We start from the raw sequence: 16,606 nt of genomic DNA, 5'->3' as shown, positions 1-16,606 counted from the left end.
AGAGAAACAAGATGAAGAAGTGGGGTCCGGGGACCCGCAGGGGTCCTTGAGGGTGATCCAGGGGGTCCCCAGCTAGATTATTGATAGCTAGGATACCAAATGGTACCTTACAGGTCTGTAACTCTCAGGGTTATGGGGTCCTTGAAATTGTCAAGTTTTTTAGAATCACTGGGGTAGAGCATAATACATCTACAGTTCCTTTCCAAAACTGTGGTGGTTCGCCATCGTAAAAGTGCATCATCTTTCATATCAGTTCAAGTGATTGGTCCTTAAGGACATTTCGTTTGCAGTACAAACACACAAGGTACATTTTTTTGCTGGGATTTGGGGAGAAAACGCTCATAATCCTGGTCCTATAGTTCCCGTGGATAAAGCCTCCACCAAATGTCAAGTTGGTTCCTGTCTTGTCAGATGCATGCCATGGTTGGTGAGCAGATTGACCTTTTAATTTTCTCAGCAGAGAGTGGATTGGATCAGCACATGGGGCCTCATGTACTGTAGCTGAGTGCCAGACCAGATCCAACCCATAAAAACAGCCAAATCGGGTATTTATAGGGTATAGCTATCAGGCTAACCCTGGCTACAGTCATTTAATGTACGTGGATCAACATTACAACGTTACAATAGTATCCTTATCATTTCACAGTTCAAGTCAACATGTCCTGTGTGTTCATATTTCCCCGCTCAATATTTTTATTTTATCTTTTTGTATCTTCAAAAATAGGGCTTAGTTGGATAACCAACAATTGAATAAATGGAATAAGTGGTTTGGAAGGGAATTTAGGAGTGCGGGATAAGAGTGTGTAACATACTGAAGCGTCTGTCACAAGAGAGAGAGAGAGGAGAGCTGTGTGGAAAGTAGTTGAAACGCATTTTGTACACATGCATGTTCTCACATGCACAAACACTACATGTTATACACATCCTTATTTGCATTCCTATGATGCAGCTATCATAATGTGAGCTGCTCTCATCGTCAATAGCACACTGCCTTGCTGCTCGTGCACGCCAATGCATGATGACATATAAGGCCTGTGTCCACTGGGCTTTTTTTCTCTGCTGAAAACGGCAAGGCGCTCGTCTAAAAGCGGTTCCAGGCGACGAGTTGAAAATATTTTAGCTTTTGGCAGGCAGGGAAAAGCAATATGCGTGCACGGGCAAGCGCAAGGTAAATAAATGCCCAGCACAACGCCAAGCCGCTGGAGTTTCCCAAAAATGTGGCACTCCCGTTATAAACAATTAAAAAACATCTTGGTGGACACAGGGCCTGACAGCATTGTTTCTCAACGTCTGATCCGGGGCCCACCAGAGGTCCAAATGGGACTGTTAAGGATCTGTAACTCCGGGGTGCACTGACGGCCAAGTGGTCAAGGTGCGTACCACATAGGCTTTGACTCACTCCCGACTCTCTCCCTTGCTTCCTGTCTCTATCTCCACTGTTCTTTATCGAAATAAAGGCGAAAAGACCCCAAAAAACGATTAATAAAAAAAGAGTTTGTGACTCTGAGAGTGTACAAATGGAACAACTTTTCCACCAATCTTTTGGAACCACAATCTACACTGTAAATGTATCAGTATTAATTTAGCTCTGAGAGTGTACAGATGGAACCAAATAGACCCGTAAGGGACCATTTGAGAGACAGAGAAACAGAGTCTAACATTGACCCAGTTGCCAGAGGTCACATTCTGTGACCTTTATACTAGCCATGCGTTCTGTCTTCTCTCTGCCAGTCACCCTGGCAAACCTATCATAATAACAACATTTAATTTGTATATATGTCAAGGCAATTTGAACAGCAGGTACAACATAAAAAGAATACAAATGTTAATAATGTAATAATAGCCGAATATTCGGCAAAAATAGCAGCTCTACAAGGTCACATTGGAACACGTTGTGAGCTTGTAGATTGGCTTTTGGTGTAGAAGGACAAAAGCATGGGTCCAAGTACAGACCCCTCTGAGACCCCGGTCAACAATGTAAAGGGTTTAAGTTAAATGGCTCTGTTTCAAGCTTCTTTTGAAAAGCAACCCTGACTTGCGTTTGTGTGTGAACTACGAGTTAGTTAAGACATATACAGTATAAAGGGGCCAGGTTATGCCTGATAAGATTTATACTGAAATAACCATTTGAATAAATTAACATTATTGAGAGTTTTATTGATTGATTGATCGAATACTTCATGTAGAAATGTAAACAGCACGTGGTACAGTCAGATTAAGGCTAAACGGACAACACAAAAAAGTCCTGGGGACGTGTTTGTTTAAATGTCAGTAGCAGTGTCTTGAATTAGACTCTGTAGGGTACCGGAAGCCAATGAAGGTTCCTGTTTCTCTTGTCATTACATACAACTGACATACCAGCCTGATCTCACAGAACACGGTGAAATAACACGGATTGATTGACAATTTCGTAAATAGACGACTAGAAAACCCCAAAAGCCGTGCATAGGAGCCGCAAATCCCACGGTGAAATAACATGGGTTGCAACCCGGAAGCAGAGCAGTCCCCACAACATGATTTACGATTCTGTGCCTATCGGTACATAACTCGGACGGCGCTGAGTAGGCTCAAGCGAACGTTGCAACGTTGGTCCCTCTCGTGGCTCCAGTTCGCTTGAGATAGTGCGTGCCTCCGACATGATCCAAAACGTAACATTTTGGAGGGGATTCGCGGCTCCTATGCACGGCTTTTATGGTTTTCTAGTCGTCTATGTACGGAATGTCAATCCGTGCTATTTCACCGTGTTGTATGAGATCGGGTTGGACACATAGTACTTCTCTGTAATTGGATGATCCTTGGATGATGATCCTGTACCGATTCTGCATTCTGCTCAATCCTAGTATGAAACTATTGCGACAGCGATACAAATGCGTCTACAACACAATTCTTACAACACTGCCAGACGCCTATACATTTATTATTATAGTTAATTAATTCATCCGGAGACCGGACTATACATTTATTATTATAATTCATTAATTCATCCGGAGACCGGAGGTGGACACCTCGTTTTGGATTCCACAAGTTAAACGTATGTGCATGTGGGGCGTATAAGCAAAAAAAAATCCTTCTAAGCAGCAGAGTTAATTTTAGGAAGCCTACCGGTGTGATGGGTGCCAATGTTCCAGTTTAACAGAGATGATAAATGAAGTGATAGCCTATGAACCAGGGCTTTGCTGATAAAACATACAGTGCATTGTACAACAGTGCGTTGAGACAGCGAGGGCCAGCCAATCGTTTCAGACAGAAGACAGTAATAGTGTAGCATCACTATCAGCTAGGATGAATCTAGGAGCAGTGGTCTGAAGAGTGGTATGAACCCCAGCTTCCCTATTCTAGGCATAATATTAATAATAATACATTTTATTTATAACACTTTATATTTTTGCAAATCACAAAGTGCTACAGGGCTTAAAAACAATGGCATAAAAATAACAAAGGCAAGACAAAAACATTCAGCAACAACATAAGACCCTTCTTAAGTAGATTACCCCAAGATGATAGATGAACATTCGGTGACAGAAGGTGAACATTCAGCAAAAATAACAGATCTACAAGCTCAAATCATCCTCTGTTTTCACGTCCGGAGTTTCCTGTCCAGGACAGTTTTCAGACATGCCTCCTGCAGGAGACTTGGCTCAGATCTGAACCCATTTGATTTGGCGATAGGAACCCATTGCGAATGCATGCCTTTCCTGATGTCGACCCCGGTCCCCCGGCAGGATCCGAATCCACGACCTTCAGCATGAAAAGTGTATGCTTTAACCGCTACACAAGCTCACACATGGAAGGCAAAGAGATTTGGTGTAGAGGGGAAAAAAGTAGGGCACCAAGTATAGACTCCTGGGGGACCCCGGTCAACAAATGATATACAGTAGGTTTCAAGTGGTTATGGGTGATTTGTGAATGATATCACCATAATCTAAATTGAAGAGAAAGACTGCCTCGGTGACTCTCTTTCTGCAGAACATGGGAAAGAATGTTCATTGGACTTTGTCCAATATTGATCACAGTCACCTCAATCCCTCATTTGGCGGTGTGGAAATGTTGGCAAACGTTTGTGTGACATCACATCTTAAGCAGCTAATCATGTTAGTGTTTCTCTGTGCCCTGCCTATTGCTGCAATATTATTGGCACTAGCATCAAGCAATCAGCTATTTCAGATGGCCATTGGACAGCTACAACCGGGATGAGATAGGTCAGGACTTAAGTTGTTATACTGTTTCCCATAAACGTTCTTGATGAGCATCCATCAACAAAAGACTCGTACAAAAAAAAGAGTGCTTCAAAATTATGAAGTGGGCAGTGCAGCACACTGGTTCTTTAAGTGTGCTTAAAAAAAAGACTTGAGATGACATAATGTTTAAATTATAGATTAGTACCAGTGTTGCTAGGTCTATGAAAACAAGTCCAAAAGAAATGACCAGGCCACACGAGCACTTTAAACCAACATTTATATACATCGGCTATTTGAAAAAAGCTGAGCTTGTAGATCGGCTATTTTCAAAAACATCTTGAAGAAAAAAAGCTATATTCTAATATTGGGAATATTTTGGAAACATTTTACACAAATCTTGTATGGGGGTCCCTGGCACAACATATTTTCAGATGGGGGTCCGCGGACAAATACATATTAATTTTGGGGGTCCTTGACATGAAAATGGTTGAGAGCCACTGCTTTAAACAACATTTAGAAACAAGCCCAAAAAAACGCAACTAGCAACTACCAATATTTACAAGCGACAATATTTACAAGCGAGTTAGAAGCATTATGTGCCCAGTGAGCCACCTTCCAGTTGGACCACAAATGCAAGAGTTACAATGAAGGTTGGACAGAATTTAAAGCTCTGTAAATAATGTTCTGTTTGCCTGCCTAGATTGTAAATGATTTGATAAATACCATTTCAGATGTTTGTTGGAGCTATTTGGAGAACAGTTTATGTTGGCAAACTCACATTTTTTGGTTGTTTGGGGATTTTCTTCTTGTCACATTTTACTAGAAAAGAAATCTAGGCTTTCATTTGCGCTGGGACTTCGTGTGATTATTGTTTGCTAAATTTGGTCCAGAAATGGTTTTGTAACCGTGGTAAAAGTTTGAAATAACGTGTTATTGATTTGAAATCATATCGCCCAGCCATATAGGCCTAATGAGTTAAAAGGCTTGTCATCAAGCAGTGACACATTCTTTTGGGATGCAGTTTCTCTATATTTCCCAGACTTTCAGACAGTCTTAAAAGCTCGCAGCATAAAGATTACGAACAGAGGCAATTAAGCACCAGCGGTTCTCAAAACGTTTACATTTCAAAGACCCCCATAACTCTGAGTGTGTACAAATGGAACCAAATGGACCCGTAAGGGTCCATTTGGTTCCATTTGTAAGCTCTCAGTTACAGACTTTTAAGGGTCCGTTTGGAACCCCCTCAAGGAACTGCACTAGCAGATCCAACTCAGACTGTACCTGACACCATGCAAAACTTTGAGGCCATTTCTCCCAAACACACTGTGGTTACAGGCAGTTGTACTGCACGTAATATTGACACGTCTTGATTAATATTTCAAGGAAAGCTTGATGTTATTATTCCTATAAACTTTTTGTCTCTTTCATGCCCTGCATAAAAACATAGAGTGTGTTTACATTTTCAAGTCAATCTCCAATCTCTAGACCTTTCAGGCTGTTACCGTATCCCCTAATTGGCAGTCACACATTTAATACATCCAGTGGTTTGATAGTGTGCTATGAGCGGAATTGGGAATCTGGGGGATGTATCTTATTACAACGCTGGTGTTGTTTTCATCTCATGAGTGTGTGTGTGTGCGTGTGCGTGTCCGTGTGCGTGTGCGTGTGCGTGTGCATCATAATGGCAAAATGTGGTGCTGGAGACACCTAAAGTAATGGGAACTACCACAAAAAGCGTTGTCTGTCTGTCTGTCTGTCTGTCTGTCTGTCTGTCTGTCTGTCTGTCTGTCTGTCTGTCTGTCTGTCTGTCTGTCTGTCTGTCTGTCTGTCTGTCTGCCCTTCTGTTGATTGATTTTGGCAATGCGATACAAGATGCAGTCATACTGTGTGGTCCAAGCAAAGAGCACCGAAAGTAGGCGGTTAGGATGTAGGGAAGGGGCCATTGTGCCGCCCCCCCCACCCCCACCCCCACCCCCACCCCCACCACCATTAAATGTCTGGCCCACATTTTTGTGGCAGATCACTGTATCCCACTTATCCCAGCCAATCATTACTGTCCACAGATCCAGCAGCACAATCTAGATCAACCTTCATTATGACAATTAGCGTGATACAAGGACCCCCCCAGGGGTTCTTTGAAGGGGGGGTCTCCTGCAAGAATCAGTGAATATATTGCATCTAAATCAGTTTAACCACTTTGACCCCTATATACATCGGCTATTTGAAAATAATAGGGCTAGAGAGACAATCAGAATCTCGCCCGGTTTCACTCCCCGGGGGTCTGCCCATGTCTATTATGTGTCTATGTGTCCCTGAGCGAGACACTTTAAACCACACATGGGCAACATACGGCCCGGGGACCGGACCCGGCCTTTTGACCATCTCAATCCGGCCCTCGAAGTCCTCAAGGAAGAACAAAATGACACTCCAAAAAAATTACATCTTAAAAGGCAGCGTTATGTTAATAGTTCTCCAATTAATTATTAGCAATTCATATATTTATGTACCATTTGAGTACATACCATTACCTGCATTCCATATTCCATCCATATGTACTCAAATGTTAAATGTTTATAATGTAACGGTGAAACAGTCTGCCATGGATCCAGATTTATAACATCATGCAATTGGCCCTATTTTACGCGGCGTCTTAAGCCTTATGACTAATCTTATTAGGCATTTTTTATTATTTTCAAAAACATTTTAAAATAGTGAAACTAGCTGCACAACAGCGATGCGTTGTGAGCTTGTAGATCGGGTATTTTCGCTACTTTAAAATGTTTTTCAAAATAAAAATGCATAACAAGATTAGTCATAAGGCATAAGATGCCGCAGAAAATAGGGATGATAATGTGAGTGATACAGCACAGCGTCTATCAAATTCATACGGTTTTAACATCATTTACAGATTTACAAGCTCATAGCGCTATGAGCTGGTATATCTGATATTTTTGGCCAAAAATCTATAATGATAGAGTTGCCTTCCTGGTCTTAAGGGTTAAAAAATGTTATATATATAATAATGTTTTATTCTTTAACACAAATCTTCTCTTCTGGGGGTCCCTGGCACAATTTTCTTTTATAGATGGGGGTCGGCGGCCAAATACATTTTGTGGGTCCTTGACGTGAAAAAGTTTGAGAACCACTGCACTAGAATGTTTGACCAAAAAAAGGCTACATCTATGAGAAGCATTGGCAGGAAATGTTAGTTGCAGAGGGGTCATGTAAATGGTTGAATTGTCTACACTTTGGATGCCAAAGTAAGCAATAAATATTGCAGCAGTGGAACAGCAATCAGGACCTATACCAAGCACCATGACTAAGCATTTTGCATCCCAAAACTGGAAACCTAAATGTGGGCCTTACTGTACATCGTTGCTGTCGGGCAGAAACCAATTATCTCAAAATTCAAACTTTTTGTGTTTTTTTGCGTAAATTATTGTAACGGTAACAGTAATGTAACGTGAAAAGTAACAGTTTTGTAAATATGAGGTTTCCACCCGACAGAGACGATATCGAGGCTAAAAAGAAATGACTGAGAATGAAACACCTGGCATTATTGTATGAATCTTTAGCTTGATTTTCTTTCTTTCTTTTCATTTCTTTATTTGTGTATTCCGACCCCAGTGACACAAACGCATAGAGATACGCAGTTATAGCAACACAAATGTCTTGTGAAATCATGAGACTCTAGCAGTTTGTCCTACTGTGGACATGCCACTGAAAATGAAAGAAGAAGATATAGGGCTAGATGATAATACTTCAATATCAATATCACAATTATTTCACACTTTTGCCTCAGTTACAATTAATGAACAATTATTTTTAAAAGTGAAAATAGCAGATCTACAAGCTCAGTAGTTTGTCTGTTTTTGCATTTTTTTGTACAACGACATGCAGTTTCATACAGTGGTTAATCAGATTAATCCATTTACGAGAATGAGAAAAGAAAAAGAAAACCCTTATTTGATTAACCTATAGCAGTAGTTCTCAAAGTGGGGTATCTCTCTCTGTGGGGGGTCCCCAGCAAAATTTATTATAGCAAAAGTATTATAAATGTAACTGTGATGTTTTACATTCTTTTTGCCCAATAAAAATGTCAATCAATCAATCAATCAAAGATATACAAGCTCACAGCGCATCACTTTGTGCCGTGCTGCGAGCTTGTAAATCTACTATTTTTTAACATTTCTAAAATGTGTTACAGTACTTCTGATAAATTGTACTTCAATTGGTACACAAATCTTCTCTTCTGGGGGTCCCCGTACGTCAGAACCACAGAACCACATCGCACTAACAGCTACCTGCCACAGAGAACTCTGTCACACATCAGCACACACACATGAACACACACACACACACATGAACACACACATGAACACCACTAATTACACCCAATGTAGCTACATTATTATAGGGAAATCTGCCTAAACAAATAACACAAACCATCAACCACTGCTCCTTTCTCTCTGTTAACTCTCTCTCTCTCTCTCTCTCTCTCTCTCTCTCTCTCTCTCTCTCTCTCTCTCTCTCTCGCTCTCTCTCTCTCTCTGTGGGGGATGAATTGTGTGGTTTTGGTGACAAATCCAAAGAAATCATGGTAATTTTATATACCGTTGATTACAATGTATTTTGTTATTTTAGGGACATTAAAGTAAAGGGTTAACCTTTACTCTCTCCCTATACTCTGGGCAGCCATTTGACAAACATTCATAATAGGCCAAAATAGGTGAACGCAACGCGTCGCAATGCGTTGTGAGCTTGTATATTGGCTATTGGGAGGAAAAGGAGGTCAAGTACAGAGCCCTGGCGGACACGAGCCAACCGAGTATATCGTCTCTGTCGGGTGGAAACCTCATTATGTCCAAAACTGTTACTTTCCAGGATTCAATTAAAAAAATAGCTAAAGTAGCAGATCTACAAGCTCAAAGCGCGTCGCTTGGCGCCCCGTTTCGAGCTTGTGGATGCTTTTGTGTGATGCTGTAGTATGGTCAAGTAGGACATTAATTTACGAAAAAACACAAAAAGTTAGAATATGGAGATAAGAGGTTTCTGCCCGACAGCAACGATACAGAGTTTAAGTAGGCTACTCCATACATGCCTCCTTCACTTGCACTCTAACGCTCATCTTGGGAGCTAGCTCCATATGCTAAAGATCAGTACTAGTCTCCCCAGCTTGCTCATGTTGTTTATTTAGCTCACTAGCATTGTGTACTTTATAGATGTGAAGTTAATGTGCTCTCTAAGGTAGCACACATGTTTTTGCATCATAGGCTTATTATGATGGTTCAGAATGATGAGGAATCGCATGTTCTATGATTTCAGCTAAACTCCTTGTTCTTAACCTTTCTAGCTACAATAGCTATATAGCCTAAGTAGCCTTGCAGTGGTGCAGAGAGAGAGAGAGAGAGAGAGAGAGAGAGATAAAGAGAGAGAGAGAGAGAGAGAGAGAGAGAGAGAGAGAGAGAGAGAGAGAGAGAGAGAGAGAGAGAGAGAGAGAGAGAGAGCGAGAGAGAGGGAAAGACAGAGAGAGAGAGAGAGAGAGAGAGAGAGAGAGAGAGAGAGAGGGAGTGAGAGAGAGCAGCCGTGGTTTGCTGTCACACTCCCTTAGGCATCTTGTGCTATCTTTAACACACAGGCCTACGTTCTATCTAACCTATCTTGTGCCCCAGCTTTCAACACAATACGTCACACTGCATGCCTCTATTTGAATGCTCCGGAGCACTCAAATTAAACATTATATGATCGCTAGATGCCAGGGAGTCACCATTTTTACATTGCCATTAGAGTGGCATTTGAATCGAAAGCAAACCCATGTGCAACTTTTATGTTTGGCCTTGCAGTTTTCATGTGTGTGCACTTTGTGTTTGTGTGTGCTGTGCATGCCAATGTGCCAATCAGTCAGGGAGGTCTCCGGGTTGGAGTGCATTACAGCAGTGGTCCAAAGCAATGGGCTGGGACCCATTTTTGGGTCACTGCGTATCCGTCTGTTTGTCCCCCGCGTATCTCAAGAATCGTCTGACCAATGAAAGGCTAATGCCAAGACATTGGAGCACATAAAATGTATTAATAAATATGATCTTTTCCTAAAAAGAACATACAATGTATGATAAAAAATAAGTTCTATTAAAAATAGCTTTATTTTCTTGGGCCATTTATTTTTTTGGCAAACCAGTCATTTCCAGAATTGCTTATATTCTGAGGTGTGCTGTAGTTGGTGCTGTAATTGTGATGACTGGCAGGTCACAATCCTAAGTGCTGTGGAGACTCCCATGAGACCCATAAAGATCTATTTTAATTTCATTTTAATTCTTTATTTATGCACTATTGCTGTTTTGTACCATTTGCATGCCAGGACTTTGGCAATGAGTTAAGTAGTTACATAAATTGCTGTGATATTAACTTTGCAACAAGAGTCCTTGCTTGTAATTAGCTATCATTTGCTGTGCTTCTTCTTCATTCACACGCACGCACGCACGCACGCACGCACACACGCACGCACGCACGCACACACACACTACTTTATTAACAGTTTGCAAAAAGTACAGGGGTACAGTTATACAATAATGATAAAAGGATAACACAAATAGCCCTGAGGGTTTGTTTCCATTGTGGTCCTATGTATTCAATTCATCAAGACATGATGAAGTATATTTACAGAAAAACTGTGGGGGGTAATTTATTTTGGCAAGCTAGAAAGGACCAGTTGCAAATTGCAGGCAGGTGCTCTTTTATGGTGGTTTTAACGGAGGGTAGGGACTCGAAGTCGTGCTTTTGGATGACTGGTGGTAGGGCATTCCACAGTTTGGTGTCATAACAGTAGAATGAATTCATCCCCATGTTTATGCCGAATCTGGGGGGGATCAGATCAGTGGAGCTCCCTCTGGTGTTGTGCCTGTGGGCGTTTCTCACTCTTTTAAAGTAGTTTGACAGGTACATGGACACTGCTGGTCTCTTGAGTATCTTGAAAACCAGGTTCATTGCAAGTTGCTGTATTCTATCCTCTACCCTGAGCCATCCCACCCTAGCATTGAGCAAGTACGCACGCACACGCACACGCACACGCACACGCACACGCACGCGCGCGCGCGCGCACACGCAAACGCACACACACGCACACGCAAACGCACACACACGCACACACACACACACACACACACAATCGCCCATCTGGCCATCCATGTAGCCATTACCCAGTCTGTCAGCAGCCCACCACCTCCCATGTCCGATGGCCATCCAGTCGCATCCGGTTGGCTCTGCTTCATGGTACGTGTCAGGCTGGACGAATGGCCTCAGCGCCGGGGGTCCAGCTGTGGAGGTTGGCCCCCCAGAAGTCCATCAGGCTGTCAGGGACCTCTAGTGATGGATCCTGCCCCGGGACAGCCTCTCGATCGTAGGCCCAGAGAACCAGTGCTGCCCTGGGATCTCATCCCCGGCCTGGACAGACAGGTGGAGCTCAGCGGTACATTAAATGCTGCAATTAATCTCCATCAACAACATGGGGGTTCGAGCCTGAGTCATTTGTCGTCGCACGATGATGGTGTCGCCTCGGAGGAAAATAGCAGATTTATCAACTGACAAACACATCGCATCACATATCTCAGTATTTCTCAATGTGTTTTGTGCAGGACCCCCAAATTGATATATATATTTGGTCTTGTACCCCCCCCCCCCCCCCATCTGAAAATGTTTTGTGCCAGGGGACCCCCCAGAAGAGAAGATTTGTGTTAAAAAATTCAAATTATTCAAAAATGTCCAAACAGCAGATGTAGCAGATGTACAATCTCCCAGCGCAGCACGAAGTGAAGCACTGGGAGCTTTAGATCTACTATTAGATCACTATAATACTATTTGAACAGCAAGTGGTTAAGATGATTGCGATGCTATGTTTGTTATGGTTCCATGTGCCATGTACTGTAAATTAGTATACTTATCTTGTTACGGTAGGTGTTGCGAGGCGTTGTGAGCTTGTAGATTCGATATTTTCACAATATTATCTGTGGAACCGAGTCAAACTAAATGTAATGCCTCAACTCCTACAACAGTTGAGAACCACTGCAGTATGTGACATATCTGATGTCTGGAGGAGAGTATAATCCTCCACAACTAAAGTTCTGGTCCTAATCTGGCTTAATCCAGACTCATGGCACCACTAAACTGCATGTATAAAATAATGAGTCTGCACACTGTAAGTAAAATGGCTCCCAGTCGATAGTTTGTTAACGTCACGACGAACGCGGTATATTCTTCTGAGAAAGAATAAACTATTGCCAGGGAGCAAATGTTTGTGTGCAGACTCTACTAATAATTTGTACCTGCCATGATCTGACAGCCCTATCGGTGTTGTTTACACATTATCTTTTCTATTAACCCATTTTGGGCGGGAACCCCTATTTGTAACTATACCTTTCAGGACAGGAACCCCTTTTGGGGTTCCTGTTGCTATGTACAGTATACAGCAACATACATTTGTTATAATTTTTGAATAAATATTTGAAGTTTTTCAGAAAACTTAGGTCAGGATTTAGAAGGCGTTTTTAGAATCGGCCTCAGGTCTAAATGGGTTAATATGTTGGGTTCCTGTTAATGTGTATTTTCATAAATTTTTTAACCACTTAAACACACAATACTTTAAACTTTGTTTTGGCTCTGAAATTGGTCTGCTCTTTTTTCCCTCTACACCAAATCTCTGCGACGCGTTGTGAGCTTGTAGATCTGCTATTTTCCCTCAGAATAGAGATGCTTGGTGCAAGTGATTAGTGGAAAAAAATAATTGAATCCTGAACCTGTTTTAGACATACAAGGTTTCCACACGACAGAGACGATATTGTAAATCACTTTAGAGAAAGGCACTATATAAATATAAATGTAAAAAAAAGAAAAGTTACTGTAGTTCTGTCACTTTCTGAACAAGAATGGGAGCAGGAAAAAAACACATCAAGGAACAGTTGTCAACAAAAGGAACAAGGCCAGCAGTCTTTCAGACTAAACACAAAACAAAGCTCCAGACTTCCAGAGACACATTTCCATGATCATGACACCTACTCTTTCAATTCAACTCAACTTTATAGTCACATCACGGGTGAACAGGTGAAAACAAAACAAAAAAAGGATAGGTGGAAGTCTTTGAAGTACAAGCTCCAAAACAGCTTTCAAAACAATGCCTTGCAGACAACTCAGATAACCCCTTCAAGCTGCACTATGTGACTTACCCTGGATTTGAACCTAGTTTACCTGCATGCGCAAGTGCTGACATTTTTTACTATTGAGCTATCCCCTGAGCCCGCTTGCTCAGGGGATAAATTGAATCTTGACCTTCAGGTCAAAATTCGTGTCAGATCCTGTGTCTAGGTGAGACATGACCTTTGACACGATCTAAATGTCTCAACGTCTCTAGAGCAGGGAGATAAAATACAACCACCCCAATTGTACTGTAAACGTTATATTGTGTTAACGTTCTCTTCCATACAGATTAGACTAAATGACATTTTATTCAAGCAAAAAGAACCCATCTACAAGCTTGGAGATGTGCTATTATTTGCTATTTAAAAAATATATGATATTATTATTTCAGTTTATTGTTGACATTTTCTGACATTCTTTTGGCCACTGTTGGAAATGTTTCACCCATAATGACTTGCCCAAAATAGGTGAATCATTAATAATTATCAGCTGACCCAACATTAGGACATGAACAGTCCTGTAAATCGTCTATGTCGGGTGGAAACCTTATGTCCAAAACTGTTACTTTTCAGGATGCAAATTCAAAAACAGAAAAAGTAGCAGATCTGCTACTTTTGATGCTTTTGTGTGACGCTGTAGCATGATGAAGTAGGGCGTTAATTTACGAAAAAAAATATGGAGATTTCTGCCCGACAACAGTGAAATATTGAATGGTGAAGGTAAGATTTCAAAGCTACTTGACGTATAGCATTACCAGCTTTAGACAGGAGGGGGTTTCAGGGAGCCTATCTCTCCTTTTCTCCCCGTCCTCACCTAGTAACGCTGGGTATCCACGGCGACCGGGATGCTGCATAACCACGGCAATGGAGCAGCACTGTTGGCAGCACAAGGCCAGCCTGTCAAACGCTCTCTCAATCAAAGGCTCCGTTTACGAGCATGCACACACACACACCACCTGGGACTGACACACACACACACACACACACTGTTTACGAGCATGCACACACACACACACCACCTGGGACTAACACACACACTGCGCTCCACTCCACACCAAAGAGGGGAGATCAATTACACACACACACGCTCGCACGCGCCGGCACACACGCACACACACACACACACACACATGCCACCACACACTCACGCATGTGCGCACGCGCACGCACGCGCACGCACACGCACACGCACACGCACACGCACACGCACACGCACACGCACACGCACACGCACACGCACACGCACACGCACAGCCTGCATACACATACAGATACTGTATAGGGGCATGCACACAGTGATGTACACACATACACAGCAACACTGTCTCACTCCCTAAAAGGCATATTGTAACTTTCTTACCAAACGTCAACATGTGGTGTGAAGGGGGGGGCAAAAGATGCACATGTTGACTTTTCGGGACTTCCGCATTACAGCAACGCGGATGTCCAGTTCTCAGCGTTTTTTGACGATCTGACCAAAAAACGGCGCGTCGTCTCAAGCAGACTTGAGCCACGGGAGGCACCGCCGAGTGAGTCGCCGTGCCGAGCGAGAGAAGTCTGCTTTGACGGCGCCGTCTGAATTATGTCACGAGAATCGTAAATCTTGTATTCCCGAAAGTCGTATTGTGACTTTTTTGCCCCCCCCCCCCCGTCACATGTTGACGTTTGGTCAAAATTGTCCCAAAAAGCCAAAATATGACTTTTTTTGGTGAGACAGCGTTGTACACACAGAAACACTCGCACGCACACATGCACATATCATACAATATGCACATGTGCTCCTTCTGACTCCCAGGTGCTTTATATTATCATTAGCCAAAGATCGTTGTATAATGTTCCTGTGTCTGTGAGTATAATATTTGCCTGATGAAAACCTCGAAACGTTGCGGCATTAAATAAAATACGTTTAGGGAGCTTTAAACCAGTGTGCGGATGTTTTACCTTCTTCTCCATGCTCGACGCATACATATGCACTGAATAACACATACAGTAGCTAAGCTATGTACTGCATATCGTCTCTGTCGGGTGGAAACCTCATTATGTCCAAAACACACACACTTGATTATTGTGCAGCCACACAGCACGCATGGATGGACACTACTACTACTACACTACACCTGTGTCTGCACAGGTGTGTGTTAGCATGTAGAGTACGCACAGTAAACTATGACCGTAAACAAAAGCTATGATAACTACCACAGGCAAGCCCATAAATCCCAAACACATTAAGGATGTTATCATCAGCATTGCCATTATACTTTACTCAGTCAATGACGTCTGTAATCTGTTTTCCCAACTGTTCTTCTGAAACGTGCACGTTACTAGCGAGATATAGCTAGTGCAATGCTAGCTTATTGGTGGCATATAATATGGTTTAGAATTCTGAAAAATGCAGTCAGATCCTCAGTGTTAATGTATCCATTTGTAACTCAGACAGTGTAAAAATGTAACGAAACGGTCCATTTGGTTGTACACTCTCAGAGTTAAATAAAAAAGGATTTTACTATGTGCTACGCAGAAATGATGATATACTGTACACATCAATGAGTTCTAGCTACAGTACTCCATTACATGCTGTTGATTTTGTACAGTGTGACGTGTCACAGCTCCACAATCTACAGTGTGTGTGTGTGTGTGTGTGTGTGTGTGTGTGTGTGTGTGTGTGTGTGTGTGTGTGTGTGTGTGTGTGTGTGTGTGTGTGTGTGTGTGTGTGTGTGTGTGTTTGATGTAGTCATATGCTATACTGATTTGGGCCAAGGCCAGAGCCTTTCCCGGCGGTTCTGGACAACCGCTTATCCGATCGACTCGACACCGGGCACGGCACTCCCTCGGGTCAGCTGCGACTTGCGTGCCGAGTTTGAAGTCGGGCGGTTCTTGTGGATTGGTATACGTACAGTCGTACAGACGTACAGACGTACAGACGTACAGAGATTCCTTGCATTTATTGTAAGATAGTATGACTACAGTAGTAGTAACAGTGTACAGTATGACTACAGTAGTCGTAACAGTGTACAGTATGACTACAGTAGGTCCAGGTTGTATACAGAGCTGTTGGCACCTCTGCAGAGGCAGTTTAACACCTGGTGGGAAAGGTGCTGACAGTCTGACCGCTCCCTAATCCTACACCGACCTGAAGCCAAGAGCAAGGGCTACACACGCACTCGCACGCACGCACACACACACACACACACACACACGCACACGCACGCGCGGCACGTGTGAATGTACAGTATGGTTTGTCTGCCA

General features: G+C 42.6%; 1 protein-coding gene across 1 annotated transcript in view; it reads left to right on the top strand.

Moving 5' to 3' along the window:
* The window catches only part of LOC308078178 (voltage-dependent calcium channel gamma-2 subunit-like), a gene marked incomplete at its 3' end in the record, with an annotated part of 84,198 nt that overhangs the window by 851 nt on the left and 66,741 nt on the right, over window positions 1-16,606 (top strand). The gene's annotated exons all lie outside the window — the stretch shown is intronic.

This window comes from Gymnoscopelus braueri (assembly GCF_963280865.1).
Source record: "Gymnoscopelus braueri genome assembly, chromosome: 2".
Taxonomy (NCBI): domain Eukaryota; kingdom Metazoa; phylum Chordata; class Actinopteri; order Myctophiformes; family Myctophidae; genus Gymnoscopelus; species Gymnoscopelus braueri.
This window is presented reverse-complemented; position numbering and strand designations above follow the sequence as displayed.